Source organism: Symphodus melops (genome assembly GCF_947650265.1).
Source record: "Symphodus melops genome assembly, chromosome: 3".
NCBI lineage: Eukaryota > Metazoa > Chordata > Actinopteri > Labriformes > Labridae > Symphodus > Symphodus melops.
This window is the reverse complement of record NC_136693.1, coordinates 10,853,732-10,872,170: the sequence shown is the minus strand read 5'-3', so window position 1 is coordinate 10,872,170 and position 18,439 is coordinate 10,853,732. Positions and strand designations below refer to the sequence as shown.

General features: G+C 40.8%; 1 protein-coding gene across 2 annotated transcripts in view; it reads right to left on the bottom strand.

The window, feature by feature from the left end:
• ankrd11 (ankyrin repeat domain 11) overlaps positions 1-18,439 on the bottom strand; it is a 96,610-nt gene that overhangs the window by 68,621 nt on the left and 9,550 nt on the right. For both annotated transcript variants that reach the window (XM_079339145.1, XM_079339146.1), the window contains exon 2: positions 3,252-3,331. The gene's annotated coding sequence lies outside the window, so the exon portion shown is untranslated. The remainder of the gene's footprint in view (positions 1-3,251; positions 3,332-18,439) is intronic.

Below are 18,439 nucleotides of genomic sequence, written 5' to 3'. Positions count from 1 at the left end.
ACACTCTCAGCACACCTTGGCTTCTACATCACATTAGAGGAAACAGGAAATATGATGGTCACAGTTAACATGATGCACATGTAACTCAATGTCATTACACACCTTACTGCAAGAAATGCCTTTTTCTTTACTGAATCTACCCCTAATGTGTCCTACTCCCAATATGTCCTTGCTACCTTCAGCTGTTCTGTCAAAGAAAGCCAAGTCACAAGTAACTAAACACTCTGGTGAATATCCTTCCATATTGTTCGATGTTTAGTTCAAGTCTAAAACCCCAGAAGTTAGCATTCTAGCGCCATGGGGTCTATCCTCTTAAACTCAATGGGGATTTGAAATGGGTTTGTGGTAAGAACAAGCCTAAGAGACTTAAGTTGGCGTTTTGTTAGATGATATAAACTATGTTAGGTAATACCCCCACTTGTGAATTTTTAAGGTTTTTAAGAGTCCTTAAAAATGCGGCTGCTAACAAGTGGCTAAACGTGACTCCAGGTGTTATCGGGGACATGAAATGTCATCACGCCGGACACAACCGTTTCAAATGGAAAAGGTACATGTGTGATTAAAGTTACGATAAGATGTGATGTCTCCTGTACGTTTAATCTTCAGTTTAAGGCAAAGCAACGGTTTCGCTAGCTTGTCCAAACCCCTGATTTAGCTTATCAGGGATTGTCTGAAGCGTAACAGGAGTGATTTTAAAATCTTCCAGCACTGGTGAAATTCGCTATAGCACAACGTTTAGTCGGCTTCATTAACACTTCAAACATCAGAAAAATGGGGCTAATTTGTGATGATAATTGAGCTGAACGAAATACCTCTCATTAGAAACGCGTTTGCCGCAGAGCTTATTTTCTCCAATGATCCAAAATCCAATACTAAAATCCCATTGGAGAATGTTTGATTCCATGGCCATGCTGCATCCGGATTGGCTGACAAAATTACACTTGGTTTGTTCTCTATATGATGAGTGATGATAAGCCTATGCAACACAAGGTTGTCACATAAAGAGAGAACTTCTAGAAGCCTTCACTCCTGTGTCTTATATTGGTGCACATGAGCAATTCTATAATCACACTTTGATGCCAGAGCAGATCATTGTCAAACCCACACATAACCCAGAGAGGGAGAAGGTAGACACGCAGGGTTTAATAAGGCTGAGAGGAAGTGGCACAGTCACAGAGTGAAAGAGAAACACAGGGTGAAGAAAAGGACAAGCCATCGAGTCCATTCTTCTAACTCCTGAGACCAGGTGGAGGATTTAAGGCAGTTAAAAATAAGTCTGATTCTGATTTACTTAGCCGCCTGCCTGGAAACCATGTGACTGGCATCACATGAGGAGCGAGAGGAGGAGAGTGGCAGAGGGTTTATGTGTGTTTGTGTGCGAGTCCAGCCCTCATAGGCACACACACCCACAGCATGCACTCCACTCCTGGCACCATAATAAGCTTTGTGATCGGTTGCCTTGGTTTCCACTGACAGTAAGCAGATATAGGCTGCTCGGAGAGGTAAACAGAAGCAGTTCTTGCTTGTGCACAGCCACAGGCGCACAGACACAAGAGGTGGGTGGGAGGAGAGTAAGTGAGACGGAGACAGAGGGAGAGAGACACATTTGTGCAGAAGAAGAGGGGGGTGTGCTCGTGTTGCAGCAGTCAGTCAGGGCTTCATCATTTTTCTTGTGTATTTTGTTGATTAACTAACATTTAAACTCCAGAGATCAATCTTTGTATTGTCTCCATCGCTCTATGAATTTGTGCATCTGCACTAAACAGCATAAGATAGGAATGTTTACTTGCTGTAAAGGGCTGCATTCGATGCAAAAGGCATACCACATGGAATTTCTCTGATAAATACAAAAATGTTGTTTGAATGAACACGGTAATGTGCTGAAGATTAGGCTACATTAGACACACAAACTATCAAAGGGTTTAGGGACTTGTATCGGTTTTGCTCTTCTTATTTTTAACGAAGGAATTGTGTCTAATGTTGTATTCAAACGAGGGAACATTCCTTCAGCTTAACCAAAAATGTGCACTCAACACAATTTCAATTCAAGGAAACACATGTTGCTCACTTGCTTTACTTAGAAACAGATTTAGACTCCCATCACTTCAGAGAAGCATTTCATCCTCAACTTCTATTGGTGTCATGAGCAGCTCTCGGCTGTTCAACCACCGTCTTGTTGTGATTCACTGAACACCAGAGTTCACCCCCGAAAACTTTTTTTTCCCCAATGTCATTTTGCATGAGTGAAATCTCATTGAAACGTCAAAGAAGTGTTTGTTTATATTTTGCAATTTTAAATGATACCCTGTCACTTACAGCACGGGATATTTTAATGTGTTTACACGTTCTAATTTGACCCTTTTGGGACTGAAAACATCCCAGTAAATATCATGTATGATAGCAAAGAAAACAGCTGTGTTTAGGCATATCAGCAGTAAACTTATCTTATACCAAATGTGTTCTGTGCTCATTAACACGTTCAGCATCAATTACTGACAGGAAGACGGATTTTCGTGTGTGCAATATATGTGTGAGTGACGGTAATGGAGAGCTTTTGCTTGACACATGCTGGTTTTGCACTACAGAAGCGGTGACCTATTTTTCACAGTCTCTTACGCACACACAAATGCACACAGGCGCACAGCCTCTGAGAAAGGGACAGGGAAACAGAGGTTAGGCATGCACTAAATCCTGCTCTTAATACATGCATACCAGTGGATAGAGTTCAATGCGGCTGCGCTTTCAGTCTGCTTGTTGGTACAAGCAACTACTGCATACACAGTCTCTTGCAAGACTTACAATAAAGGGTAGAGCCTGACGCTTGCAGTGTGCAATCATACATGTATACAAGTTCTCTCAAGTACAGACCGCCTGTCTTTAAAAAAAAAATATGATCCTGGTATTTAGGATAAGCAAGGGCCTGTTGAGTTGTCTGAATTTCAGTGATTGCAGAAGAAAACCTGCTATGCGAGATCAATTAGATCCACACGTGCCACATAGTGCACACTTGTCTCACTTGGAAAGCAAGGAGACTTAAGACAAGATTAAAGTGCAAATTATGACAATTCAATCCTGTGTTCCTCACTGCTGTTCAAAAGGACACACACACACACACACACACACACACACAATCAGATGTAGCCGAAAACAAACCATTTTAAGAATCAATGTTCCGACTTGAAGGCTTTCATGGAAAGGGTCAAGAATCAGCAAGTTGGATATATTTTCAGAAACATAATCAGTAAACTTACCGATTCCATGGCTGTGGGAGAATGTCAGTGGGCTAAAATCCAACAAGAAAAACCCCTGCTGCCGCAGACTCCCCAGAATCCTGAAAGACAAGAGCAGACATTAATTAGTGGGGCAGCACAAGCAGTTTAACTTTCCTTACAACAGGGAGGTAGGCACTGTGCTGGATGCAGGGAGTCATGTTTCTGCTCCCAACATTGCTTATCTAGACTTTATAAAATGAAATGTGACATTCTCCAGGGTTCAAGCTTCGGTCCTACACTTTTTAACCTTTACAGTTTATCTCGAGGAAATGTCATTGGGAGGCGTTGCATCAATGTTTGTAGTTATGCTGATGACACACATCCATGGATTCCATACATTGCTGTGTCTCCTGATGACACAGGGCCAATTGATTCCCTTTCTAACTGCATTTCAGATAGTGAGTTATGGACAGCAGATTACTTTTTAAAGATCACCCGGGACAAAACTCACTTTTTTTCACCCTGAAAAGCAGGTCAAAGGTTGAGGTGTGATATTTGACACAGACCTCAGCTTCAAACCTTCCATCCATGATGTTACAAAGAGAGGCATTTTATCATGAAAAGAACATAACCAGAGTGCAACTGTTTTTCTCCAAAGCTAACGCAGAGACACTTTTTCACGCTTTCATCACTTGCAAAATTGATTACCGCAACGCTCTTCTTTCTGGTTTTCAGAAATAATATATGTTGCAGCCACTCAAAAATTCAGCTACAAGACTGTTTACAAAAACACATTTAAAAAAATAATCTTTATTGGTTTTTAAAGCTTGTAATGGTCCTATTCATCAGATTTCCTGTTCAGAGCTCACAAGAACAGTCTTTTACTTGTTCCAACGTCCAAACTAAAACGTATGGTCAGATATCTGTCTGAGGCTCTAACATAGCCTCAGACAGAGAATATAGCCTGTGCCCCTTAATAGTTTGACTCAGTTTCACTTGTACCCAGCAGAGCATGCATTTGCATCTTCATTTTTGGGTCTCACTGCTGGTCTTTTTCGACTGATGTCTCGCTTGTCTTGAGTTCAAAATGATTAAATGAAGCGGGCTGTGGTTGTGAATCACGCTCCAATGAGCAGCTGTAAATACTGTAACTACGCTAATGGAGCTCAGCTTGAATTATTTGTTGATAAACGTATTTTTGGACAAATCCTTCACAATTAAAGCCCCCTTCGAATATGTTGTTGGAATGATTGTATTTTGAAAGAGACCTATCAGGAAATGTGGTGTTTTCAGCAGCAGCTGAACACAACTCTGCAGAAGAGAGAAAAAAAAAAAGAAAACCACAGAGATGCAGTTATAAGTTACAACGTACTGCTGAACACTGAGCACATTATAACTTATTTAGATATCTTTCTTGGCTCTTAGTGCATGAATATGGATTGAAATGCATACTCCTTTTTTAATATTGTAACACTGTGATATTAAAGCATTAATGAAAAAAACATATACATATATGATGATATGAATCGCAGGTCTATCTCCCACCACCAACGTAGGCTTCTATTCTCTAACTTGTATTCATGTTTGTTTACTTTTATCTGCTCTTGCTTCCCTTCAGTTCTCCTCTGCAAACACACAGCTCACAACTCTCACACAGCGGCTTCTCAAGCTCTGCCTCTCTTTCTGCCCGTCTTACAAAATTCATCAGCAGTACATTTTACAAAGACATTAACATTTTACAACTTCAACACACTTAAAAATAAAAGTCTTCAGTGATTCCATTTAGAGAACAGTTGGCAATGTTTCACTTTTTTCATTATTTTCTCATCAAGTAACTTTCTATAAACTTCAAGTTGAAAGAAAAGAAAGTTTCCAATTCAATCAGAAATAAATAAGGACCCTCAGTGTAAAGAACCCTCAAAATAAAGAACAGCAAAGAACAGTTTGCTGTGAGAATCTCACAGCTTAACTGTTAACCTTAACTGGTATACTTGTAAAGTCGTCATATTAAGTGTATGAATATGTGAAGTATGAATATTGTGAGGTTAGTGGTTGTATTTAGCTGCTGCGTCATGTTTGGCCAGTTGTCAGGGGCCGGAGTGGAGCAAAAATGCCACAGCAGAATTTTAGTCCCAGTCCATCCCTGGCAACAGGTGACACACAGGATTTATATACATATGTAGATATTTATATTTAGATGCACTGATCCACTTTTTTTCCAGTTACAATACAATTCCAATTTTTATCATAATTAGTTTCGGTATTATGTGTAAGGTTACAAAAAACTGTGGTAAATCAGGCATTGCAAAGAGCTGGCTTCAAATACAAACAGCAACAACTTGTTTTTTAAATTAAATATCTACAAATAGGAACTGTTGGCTCCAGTCAGATATGTGTGAGATCTAAATGACTTATTCATCCAGAGGTTCCATGTTTAAGAGTTTGTTATAGTGTCTTTCTTTTGCAGATAAAATTCAGGCCTGAAAAATTCTGTTTAGAGAACCAAGACAAAAGACTCGTACTCCCAGCATGCCTTGCAGATACTGCCAGTGTTCTGAATCCCGAGCTGGGATCATCCATTGAATGCATTGCGAGCAGAGTTTTCTCAGAGAGCGTCTTATTCATATACTGAATTCAAACAGTATCAAGAGACTGTAAAGAGTACGTCTCGTTCAGTTCTGCTAAGAACAGCTAGCTTTAGAGAGTGCATTTAATAGAGTTCTTCATGTGAAACTGTGATAATATTTGCTAGTTATTTGACCACTGAGTTGAGTGTCATTGATTAATTTGATGTTGCTTTGTTTAAATAAACTCTGTTAGAATTCAAAGAACAGTTTGTGAGTAATGGTGTATTTGCATTGGGACATAGGTTGAGTGCAAAGGGCTTTGTGTTCGGGTTTCATTAAGTACAAATTGTTAATTATAAATAATGTTAGTATTTATTTATTTATTTATTTTTTTTATTGAACTCAGTTTGATATAAGTGTTCATTAAGATCAATAATTATTAAATATTTATTCATGTTAATTTAATAATCAAATGTTATTCTATAAAACCCCAACAGTACTTTATAATCACAGAGGAGAGTTCCATCTCTTCTGAGGTCGTGACGGAGATGATTTGAGGGCCCTTAAGTTCAGTCTTACAGCGAGACTCTTTGAGCTGAGAGTGTTTAAATCACCAAACCATCTTTCGTTTTCTCTTGTATTTGTTGAAATAATCGTGATTGTCATTTCGACTAAAATTGTTTGGAACTAAAAACAATCCACCTTTTCAGATCATGTCAGTCAATTTCACCATGTTAAATGGGCTGTAAAAGAAGCCGACACAAATAAAAACTCTTTCAAGTCTAGGCCACCATTAAATAGCAATAGTCACTAGCCATAACCAGCCTAGAATATCTACTAAAATGCAGCACAGGGCGACTCGATGTAAAGAGTTAGGACCCAGCATCTTGATTATGTTCCCAACCTTTCTGGCTGGCGTGTCGCCCTTCCCCCAGTCCCTTCCCAGCTATGAGGGCAAGGGTTTATCAGGATTTAGGAGGCAGGGCATGGGGAGGGGGGTTATTTAACAGAAGCCCAGTGTTGGACTAGACCAGTGACATTCCAGACTCAATATGAACCCACATTTGTTCCATCAATCTGGTATTAAGACATCACAAGGGGACTGATGACCAACAGTCATTAGCAACAAGCTGCCAGGTTCAAAAGGATTTTGAACAGCAACAACGAAATAAAATAAAAGAAATCACAAAAAAAAAAAAAAACTCAAGATGTATGGGCCCTACTTTGTAAGTGTTCATTTTTAATATTTCCTATGAGCTATAAGAGCACATGAACTGAGAACAGCACGGAGGGCTTTAGAGTAAAAAGTACAAAGCCTTGTAGCGTTGGCAGGGTGGCAGGTGGGTATGCGGGACAGGATTAAGGCCAGACGAGGATGGCCTTAGTGGTAAGGAGGATGATGATGGTTAGATGCGTATTTGTTGTTTGTACTATAGTGGAACCTGTGGGGCTTTCCCAGCGGGAAGTACAGGATTGACGGATTGTTATAATCCAGCCAGGAAGCAAAGCACCACCCCCCACTAACAGAGTTTTGAAAACATTGCCTTTGATGATCACCTACAGAAGCGGAAGAGAGAGAGAGCAAACTGTTACCAAGATGTGGACACTATAAACTGCATGCTTACACCAACATGCATCAAATGCCACAAAACTGTTGTTTTACCTTTTTTTTTTTGCAGCATTTAAGCGAGTGTGTGGGTGGGAATGCATTCCTCTTCCTCAGTCTACTGTTTCTACACTGACCTGCACCTACGTGATGTGCCTATAACTCCCCTCTTTTCTACCACAACAAGCAGAACTCAACTTTGTGTTCGACCAAGATTCATCAACAACTAGTAGTTGAAGCAAGCAAACCAATGCCAAAACAAATAATAATAATAATAATAATAATAATAATAATAATAATAATAATAGCTATTAGTGGAAAAAAAATATATATATCTTTTTCTACGTCAAAAATCTGTCACAAGTTATTGGAGCAATGAAGATCAAAAAGGAACAATTTCACAGATGTACAGAGACTCTTAAATGCTGCTTCTGGATTATTATTCTGTGATTTAGGTGCTTATTCCTTGCACAAAACCTTATAGCTCCTCTTCATAAGAACCAAAAGACAACATACAGGACACCAACTCAACAACGACGGTTTAAGAAAGAAACATTAATGAAAGGTATAGAAATGCCAATCAAGAGGCTGTTGAACCAGCTTATCTGGAGGTCAAACTCAGCCTTGTTAGACACGTTTACTAAGTTGACAACGTTGGAATGAGGAAGCAATGTGTTCGACCAGTTTTGCATTTGTTCAACCAGGTGCTATACCACACGCCTTCCATCTGAGAACATGTAACACTATCCCCGTACATACTATACTGTGCACCCCGGCCAATGACAGCTGGCTCTAAACTCAGCCTTCCAGAGACTCTACTCGAACACTTCAACCTTCTTAAGAGGTCCAACAAGAAGTCTGATCTACCAGGTCGTCTTCTTAAACAAAACCTACATTTTTTCACATTTGATAAAAACCTCTGGACAAAAAAAAGCGCAACACGTCATGTGGCCCAGTAATCATTTAATCTTGATTATCTTGTTTTCATGATAGCGGGAAGCCAAAATCATAATTGGAACATGATTAATATCCTGGCAATATTTCTCAGTCATTAGACCAGAACCCTTTATGACATGTAACATAACATTGGAAGTTCTAGTATTAACCTTTTTCAAAATATTTCATATATATATATATATATATATATATATATATATATATATATATATATATATATATATATATATATCAATATGTTCATATATGTAAATCAAAATATCGTTACTGTGCACAAGACTGCAGATGAGCACAAAACATCAATTATTTTCTCAGTCATTAGAAAGACAAAAACAATACAAACTGACACGCACTTTCAAGATTCCATATAATAAGTTTGCTTTACACATGAATGTTGGAGAGCTGATAAAAAGGTCAAATTAGAACGACTGTTTGCTGGGCTCCATTTTAAGCAGACCTCAAAAGAACAAACACTGCATCTGCTGTATTCCAGGCTGAGGCCAAACATTTAGCATCACCATGCATAATTACAGCACATTTTTACTTCTGCATCACCATGACAACATATCTGCATATTTAATACGTGTGCGTGATCACTGGATGTGTCCCTGTTATCTAACAGCTGAAATCTCAGCAGAGCCCTTAACTACGCTCGTCGCAGCAACGGAGGTGTTGTCAGGTGCATGTGAGGAACCAAACACTTTGACAGAGACCTTCAACACGAGTCAGAGGCTGTGATGCTAGCTACCTACAGCCTGCCCTGACACAACAATAAACTGCGATCTAAATGAAACTCATTTTGGTCAAATACAGTAACAACAGCTTCATCTACTTTGTCCATGTCCCTCTGTGTGCTTTCATATCCATCACGCATGATTAGGATATCGGGCGACGATTGGTGCAATAGACACACCAACAGCCTGCAGACAGCCAAAAGGACCTCCTGGTGGGCTTGACAATAGAAAGGGGGAGACTGCTAGTTTCACGTGCATAACCAGTGGTGACACATCACGTTTAAGTGTGTGTGTGTGTGTGTGTGTGTGTGTGTGTGTGTGTGTGTGTGTGTGTGTGTGTGTGTGTGTGTGTGTGTGTGAGAGTGTGAGTGTGATCTGGGATTATGAGGGAGACAGGGGCTCTAAAGCTGACTTTAGAACACTGGCATCTTTTGTCTTGCTTCTCTGTTAGTTGGCATCCGATGACAGGAAAAGCTTCCATTTCCCCATACTGGTTACGATTCATACAATATACCACAAGCGGGGACCAGTATGACTCGCAGGGCTCTAAAGCAGCTCTGCTGTGATATCTTAACTGGCCGTCCTGTCACAGAGCCAAACAGAGCCGGCTGAAAGGTGACCTGGAACAAGAGCGCGTACCTCAGTCTGTTTCATAAAGAATGACGGAGTCCTCCCAAATATCACGCAGACACATTAATTCACATTCACAGACGAGCTGGACTGAGTGAGTTCCTAAGCAGGACAAACTTAGCCAGGAGATCACAAATGTTTGCACAAAGTCTTAGCAGAAAACTAGCGAAATAAAACCTGTTTACCTTAAGTTCTGTGTCATAGACTTCCTCTCAAACACCACACATGAGCACTTTGTGTTATTTGCCGTGTGGAAACAACTGAGGGCCACGTTCATCAAATGAATCCAAGGCTGAGTCTGAACAGACTTACACAATGAGAGGCTGGGTGACATTAAGTGAGATTTGCCACTGACCCAGCTTTCTAACATCACTTGTGCCCATCAATTTAACCAACTTATCTTTTCTATAATCAACTTCCTTGTCCATGTGTCAGCATTGATCGGCAGATTTGGCAAATACTACAATTTCAGCTGCATCGTGTTCCAGTCAGCTCCAACCTTTTCCCTCGTTCTGTTTTCATACTCTCGGTCACATTAAGCTCTAACTGAGATTTTTCTCAGACTGTTGGGAGTGGGGAGCAAAATATACTCAACTTCAACAAAACAACTGACCAACTCTTAATTATTATGATTGTATATGAATATTTTGCACTACAGACACTTGATATCAGGACAATGAACACAGCTCTGAGTGAGAAACTGTGCACTGACATTTGGCTCTTTATTACAAAACGCAACCACGCTTTGTTTGAGAGAAGACTGTGCGCTGCGAGCAGAAATATAGACGGATAAACTGATTGATTGTGTATTTAAACATGGCGGGGTTGTGTTTGTCTTTTAATGCTGCTGTTATATGGGACCAATCAACAGACTGCAGTGTTTAACTCCACCTTTTAGGGTCTGATCGATATACTTGACACCTCAACAGAAGGGTACCAAAAAGCAGGATGGTACGGCGCGGTAATTTGGGGATCTTTCCCGGCTTTAGTCAGTAGAAACACAACAAAATGTGAGCTGTACTGAGACGAAGTGAACTGAACCACTCGGTGGAAACATGGCTTTAGAGAGGCTTCATCTCTAAATTTAAAAAAAAGGACTGTTCAATATTTTCACATCATAAAATGATGTGCTGAAGATAACGGGTTAGCCTAGTTGATGATACAGTGTGGAGTGGCAGTCACTTGGGAGCTCAGTAATGGTTAGTGCAGTGATGTTGATGAAGAACACAACCTATTTTAGGTCTGAGCACTTAACAAAATAAACAATAGGAAGCAGGAGCAGAGGAGGAAAGAAGCCTGGGCTCAGCCTGCAGTATGTGGAAGCATCAGGTATCAGCGCTTATTGTTGTATCTTCACTAATTTAATTCAGTCATCAGCTTTCCTATGCTCAAACATTGGAGGGGAAATCTGACACTGAAGGGTGTGGGGAGAATGCCAAGGGGGAGCTGGAAAGGAGGGAGAGGGAGAGAAGAAGAGATGCACACCACACCTCTCGCTTCAAAAACATCTACATTATTGATAATGCTTGGTTTCTGCAGGGAAGGACCACAGCTCGCGGATCCCTTTTTATTTCAAACGTGAGCAACGAACACAGAGAGCATATTGGCAGCTCTATCCAGATCAGTTCAGCTCAAGACCAAACACGCGGGTGAGAGATAAAGCATCAGCACAGAAGATGGCAATGAGCGCTAATAGAAAAAAAAGCAAATGTGGAGGAGAGGATGAGACGAAGTGAGAGAGGGAGCAGGGAGTTCTAAAGAATATACAAATGGTGAGTCTGTCAGACCGCTGGGATGTGTGGAGACCAGGTGAGCAACAACAAGCCTTGGAAATAAAATCCTGATATTTAGTGAAGGCAGAGAAGCAAGGCAGGAGGACGAGGGAGGGAGGGGATGCAGGCTGCAATGAGAAGGAAGCAGCACCACCACCACTCGTGACACAGTTAGCGACAAGGCTTGTTTGTTCAGCACAGCCATGCGGCGGCAAATGCATCTCTCTCTCTCTCCCTCTCCCTCTCAGCTCTACTTGCTATGAATCTTCTGCTGTTGTCAAGGTAACAAGCTCTCTGGACTGGGAGTGAAAAAAAAATCTTCACATTCAAAAGATGTCTTTTGAAATGCTGGCCTCAATCTGAAAAGCATGTGTTCTCAATATACAGCACACGCTATTGAAGGTATCATGAGCTCTGCTCTGCAGCTAAAGCATATGCTGATTTTTTTTTTTTTTTTTTTACCATGGAAACAGAACGATCTCTGTGATGCAGCATGTTGGAAAATAAAGGATGGTAAAGGCAAAAGTGTCCTTTGAAGTTCATAGTCATACTAATTGATCTTAGTTCTCATCAGTAAGTCAACAGCGTAGCCCTCAAGTCTCGTGTCTTCTCCCAGCACAATTTCCAATGTGACCAAATGAGACATCTGCGGGATTGCATCCTGATTAGGGATGTAACGATTCACCCAACTCGCGATACGATTCTTTCACGATTTAATTTACAAAATGAGACTTAAAAAAAAGATTCCTTTCATTTTTTTCCCATGAAGACACCAGTGCACCTCTTAATCTCTTTAGCACTTAAATTCGTTTGGGCGAGTGGGGCTACAAACCTGCTTGTTAGCAGCTGCCATGGTAACGGCTTCTTCTCACAACCAATCACCTGGGCTCTACAGCTGCTGACACTCACTAAATAACTGAGTCCCTAAATTAACTTTTTGACAAAATCTGCCATAGTCCTACTTAGCTTTCCAAACAACACAAATATATGGGTGTCCAAACACAGTTGCTCGTTCCTTTTATCTTTCTAAGCACGATCACAATCTCCGTTTGTGATGAGGCAAAGTAACACTACCTGGAAACACTGCAGTATTTCTCTTCTCTCTGCATCAAACCCATGTCGCAGTGGCCTCGGCCATCGTCCTACATCAACATGCGTGTGTTGTTGTGTCTGCGTGTCTCTGCAATACTCCAGTATAAAAAAACGGTTTGTGTACATAAATCCATGGCGACTGAAACCAAGCTTCAATGTTGGAGTTTGAGATGATAAATACTGAGCAGCACTTTGATATACTGCAATTACTGCAAAGGAGAAGAGAGTAACATTGCATTATAAAGCGAGATTAGTTCAACTGAGTTAGCGTTACTTGAGACAGAGGTGTAACTTCTCCAGCTTCAGCTTCGTTCGACATGCAGCAGGCAAGCGGGCCGGGTTACAAAAACAACTGCTTAAGGCCAGCTACCGTAGCTTTCAAGGTACATTAGTCAAGAGAAGATCGAAAAAACAAAAACATGAGGTATAAGCACAAGGAGGCTCGAGCGAAGACAGACAACAGGCAGTCTGCATCACATCATCATCATCATCGCTGTGATGACACCAGAGAGGAGAAGGAAATAATAAAATAATGTTGAGTTGAGATCTGCTCCCATTAAGTTTTGTGGAAGTAGAGCTCTTTGGAGGGCTGATACTGTTTTGTCTGTTACCAACACGGCGAACAACAACGAGGAAATTGGACAAGATGTATGAAGAAAGAGGAAGCAGAATTGTGCAGGACAACAACATGCCTATTTCTGGACTCATCAGCAGTTTTCACTATGGATGGATTTTACAATCACTTTTCATTTCATCCAGAACTTGTTCTACAGACAGTTCTGATGAGCAATACACACCGCAGAAAAAAATAGCAAACAGCAGGAAGGTTTGTATTTTACATAGTAAAAAGAATAAAACCAGCACTTACCCAAGCAAGAATACAAATAGTAATTCAAGTATTTGGACATTTAGATTACCACGCCTTAGTGTGCGTATTCAGGAAGAAAACCAGACATGAGAATTCATTTGAACTATTTCAGATACCTGGTCTGTAGTGTAGTACTCTGAACCATAATGATATTGAATGTTGAACTCAGAATGGTGATTTGGCACTACATTTATCACATTTGGGAGAAAAGCCAAACCACTGCCTGGTTATGGTGGACTACATTGAGGGGAAAGTTTCATTCAATCATCTTGCATTGGAAAAATTCTGCGTTTTAACAATGGCATTATATAAGTCAGTGAAGGCCAGCCAGCCGTATTCACCAACACTGTGATTTGATTTTCTATAATAAAAGCTTCTTTTTTTTCCTGTCATACAGCCTTGCACACAACCAGAACGCTTCCACAGTTCTGCCATTTGTCCTTTACTGTTGCCATGGTTGCAGTGAAAGACACAGCTCCATGAATGTTGGAAATGGGAGTAGTAGCTGCACATGACACATTAAGGACATAAACACACCACACATGCTCTAACACCACACAACAAGTCGACTGCGATGGTTCTGAATGCCTGCGGCTCTCTGCTCACCCACGCACTATTTCAAGCCGGTTGAAAAGTAGGCATTTAATAAATATCTCTGGCTGACACACATTGTCTCTGCACATATACTAAATCATGTATCCTGCTACAACACCAGCGCTCGGATTCCACATGGAGATGGAAATCTCAGATTAGAATCAAAGCACATTTTTATGTGTCTTAGCCGTTTGTAGCATTCCTGTTCATGAAGATTAGAGAATAGAGATCAGCCCTCCCATGGTTAACAGTGCAGTGTTTTGTCATACACCAGTGACGTTACTTGACCAAAGTCTTTTGAGAAGTAGTAGCAGTAAAAGCAGAGAGTTCTTGTAAACGTTGTGCGAATAGAAGAAGAGAAGTAGAGCAGGCATAACTGAAATAGGCAGTTGATGAAAAAGATGATTTTGAAGGATCCAACGTCAATAATCCGTGTTGCGCAGCAATCACGGGGATTCATAGACACGGCAGACCGCAGACACCCCCCCCCCCCGAACAACACTGAAAAATCATCCAAAAATGACCTGAATCCTCCGTGATTTCTCCTTGTTTACAGAACTGTGCAAGATCAAATGGTCACGTCTGTCCCTGAAGACAGTAAAAAGCTTTTATTATTGTCCATTTGAAAAGCAATGTCAGTCCTTCTCTTCTCTGGTCTACTGTCGACCTTTTTGAATCCGAGCATGATCACAACTGAGAGTTTAACATGACCATGGTGTGATGCCGTGGAATCTACAGTGTAGGTGGGGTATAGGGTTATTTCCAGATTAAGCTGACTGAAGGGCACATGGCCTAGATAATATCCTGCTTCAAAAGTGTGTTTGGTACAAGCAGCCAAGCTTGGCACGTGTGAGAGTATGATGCCTGGACAAAGAGCCACGTCAGACCTTTCTCTCAGGTTGTTTAAATATAAACTCTCCTTAGAAATTGTTGAAAATACAAGGCAGCCGGGCATTTAAATCTTCCTGAGTTGCTTGTTCACACATGCACCTCACACAGGGAGACTACAGCCCTGTTCAGACTGCCGTATTATGCCACAATATTTACAGGAGTTTGATACAATTGTGAAAAGCACCTTTACAGTATTCTGCCACAGTCCTACGTTTCCTTTTGTCCACATTGGAAAGCTGTCCATACCCGCGGGGTGCAGCGAGGCCGCGAGGACAGCAGAGGTTGTATCGCGTGTTTGAATTTCATACGAGTTGTGTTTTTGAGTCATATCTCCCCGGCCTCACTAGAACTACAGATAGGACAGAACTTTCATTGTGAAGAACTTGTCCAAAATATAATTCACTGATCTTCAAAATAACGCAGCTTTAGCGGAGCTACACTTAGCATTTATTCTTTATGATGTTGTCTGGAATCAACTATGTTTAGTACACATCACTGCGTCCGCTCCCTTCTTTTAGTCATCCTGGACTTTATGAAATCATGATGCTAATCCTCGCTAAGGGCTAAAGAGAGGATTCCAGCACATAGACCATCACAGTAAAACGTCCTGTGGTCTGAGTGTGCAGGACCAGCTGCTCTGCTCATAAAGTCAGTAAGCACAGGATTGACTATATTCATGTTGTTTTCTGTCACATGTTTTAAATGCGTTTATTCAATGCCGTGGCCAGTAGGTTGACCGGACCGCCACAACGCTGCGCAGTGTTCGTCAGCACTGATTACGTCCCTGCCTCTATGCGTCGACCGTCCAAGTCTGCATCCACATGCATCCATTCATTTCAACCTCACTACCTCTTAGCATGAAAACATGATGGTAAAAGTACGAGTTGGCAGCAAGATGTTAGAAGCATATCTGTTCTGACTGTATTTTGTGTCAGACATGAAATGAACTGCTCATGTTGCGCAACACACAAAAAAGAAAATCTCAATGAGTTCAACACATTTAGGTACAAAAACAATGATTAAACAAACAATAGATCTTCTGTCAAACCTCCATCTAACAGTAGAGAAAACTGCTTGCTGCATAGTTTACTATAACTTCTTACAAAGGAGGAAATGAGGCAAACGCCCTTAGCTTCCTGCAAGCAGTGCTTCCTGAGGAACCAAGGCTACTGCAGAGAGGTGGAGATAGGGGGGAGGAGACAGTCAAAGAGAGAGAGAGAGAGAGAGCGAGAGCTGAGGACCATGCGAGGATGCAGAATGCATGCATACTGCTTTAAACTCTAAGGATGGGAGACAACAGGCCGCAGTGCAAAAGTGTAAGCAAATAACAGAGAGAGCACGGGTGTTAGGTGGTTAGAGAGAGGACAAGAGGAGAGCTGAGCCAAGTGTGTGAGAGAGCAGCATAACAGTGCACCACAGGACTGAGTGCAGGAGATGATCTCATCTGTCCAAGAATCACACAAGAAATTGGACATGTTTCACACGAGTACTCGGAGCATGTGACGTGCTTGTAAGGAGTGTGGCGACTTGCATTATCAACATGCTGAGGGGGGATAGCAGGGCTGGCTTACTTAGTATGTTTCCAGAGGACTATTGAGCAAACATTTTACGTTGACAGACTTCAATCTGCATCTCTCCTTCGACCAAACGCTCCTAATTTAGCTCTTCATTATTTCATAATTTAACAGGAAAGTCTTTCATAGCAGAGCAGCTGCAGCTACAAATAGATTTTAATTCGGAACTGCTCTGCAAGGAAACGGCTCTGCTCAAACGTGTATTTGTCTGAAATGAAATATGGCGTTTCATCTACTGACAAGTGTCTATGCTGGTGGACCTTTGAGCATTGCTGTTATGTTGAAATCATACATAGTTATTATTCCTTACAAGATCTATGTTTTACTGTTGATTTCTTTCATCGTAGGTCTCGCACATTTAATTCTACAGATTTTCTACGACGACAGAAGCAATTTTATTGCAAGATACCATCCAATTGGTGATACTGTTTTAGTTTTACTGATTACCTGTCTTTGAAGTGAAGACTTTCTGGCCTCACAGAACAACATAACACAGTTTGACAGTTGACCCCTCTGTTTCATATGCCAAAGTGTCCCTGCAGCAAAAGTTCACATCAACGTTTCTCAAAGAAACGCCAAAGAAACACTGAGCTTTGCATTATAAAAAAGAAGCTTTCAAATTCTATAACTAAATATAATGGTTACATTGATTAAATATCTGGTCCCTTGAGACAAAGAATATCCATCCTTTGTCTTTTATTTATACTTCGGGGGAAAGAGAAAAAACACATTAAGTATACACAACTTTGCCTCCCAAACATGGCCTTAAACATCCTTCAATGGCTCACCTTCATTCGAGTGATAGCACACGTGTTGACAGGAAATGCAGTGATTATGGGTGAAATTGGGCTTTGCATATGTAATGAGAAGGAATAAAAGACCTGTCCTACATCCACACCAGAGATTACACTGCTGGCTGCTGTTTCTAAAAAAAGATTCACTGCAGGGAATATGAGTGACACAGGCACACACGCAACCATACACACACACAAAAAAAACACACAGATGGGCACAAAAACAAGGCAGTGTATTTATAGGCATGAAGGTTCTAGTATCAAAGAACTTCAAAGATCAGTGTCTGGTTAACTGTAGTCATCTAATCAAAGATTTGTGACTATTCGAAGCCTTGGCAGACAAACAGAGCGAAATGTTGGGACATATTATTGGTAGCTTCAGGCCAACTTGAAACCTATTCTGTATTTCCTGTTTTCCCAATTTCTACTTCTCATTAGGCGGCTTCCTTTCTTGGCAAACTAAAAAGTCAGTGAAATGTCTCTGCAATGTGACACGGGTATACAATGTGGACGTGCAAGCCTCGATACAAGAGCCAAACACATTCTGGCCTGTAGCTTTAAGAAGGGCTCTATGTTGCCACATATTCAGCAGGGAAAGTCCCTGTGCAGGCTGACTGAAGACGATGTGATTTTCCACTCACTGCTGACTGCTCTGGCTAAACACGAGCGCTTATTCATATCCTTGCACCAAAGTGAAAGTGAAAACATTGTATTTTAAAATGACTCTGAATAAATCAAGAAAATGAGAGCATTATTTATTTTCTTCATTCATCATTTATCCTGCTGAAAATATCATGGGTTTTTAAACCAATGAAAATGTACGCATTTTCTCATGAAAAACCAGGACATGTGTTAAGCCTGAATCTGTGCGATTGATATGTGATGGAGAAATCTTCTTTTTTTTCTTCTTTTTTTTTTAAACATAAGCAAGTGACTGTCATGTCTATCACTTGTATAACCCAATGGGAAACACAACATGACATGTGATATATTTAACATTCTTACTCATCCTCTTCATAGTTATTTCAGATTTTCAAATCAAAATAGACCCAGGTAGTGATCATGCTATGTGTTTGAAAGCAGGCATCCTTACACACAGTTCAGTGTGACGAGATCAAACGATGTAGAAAACAAGTAAAGTGGGTGAA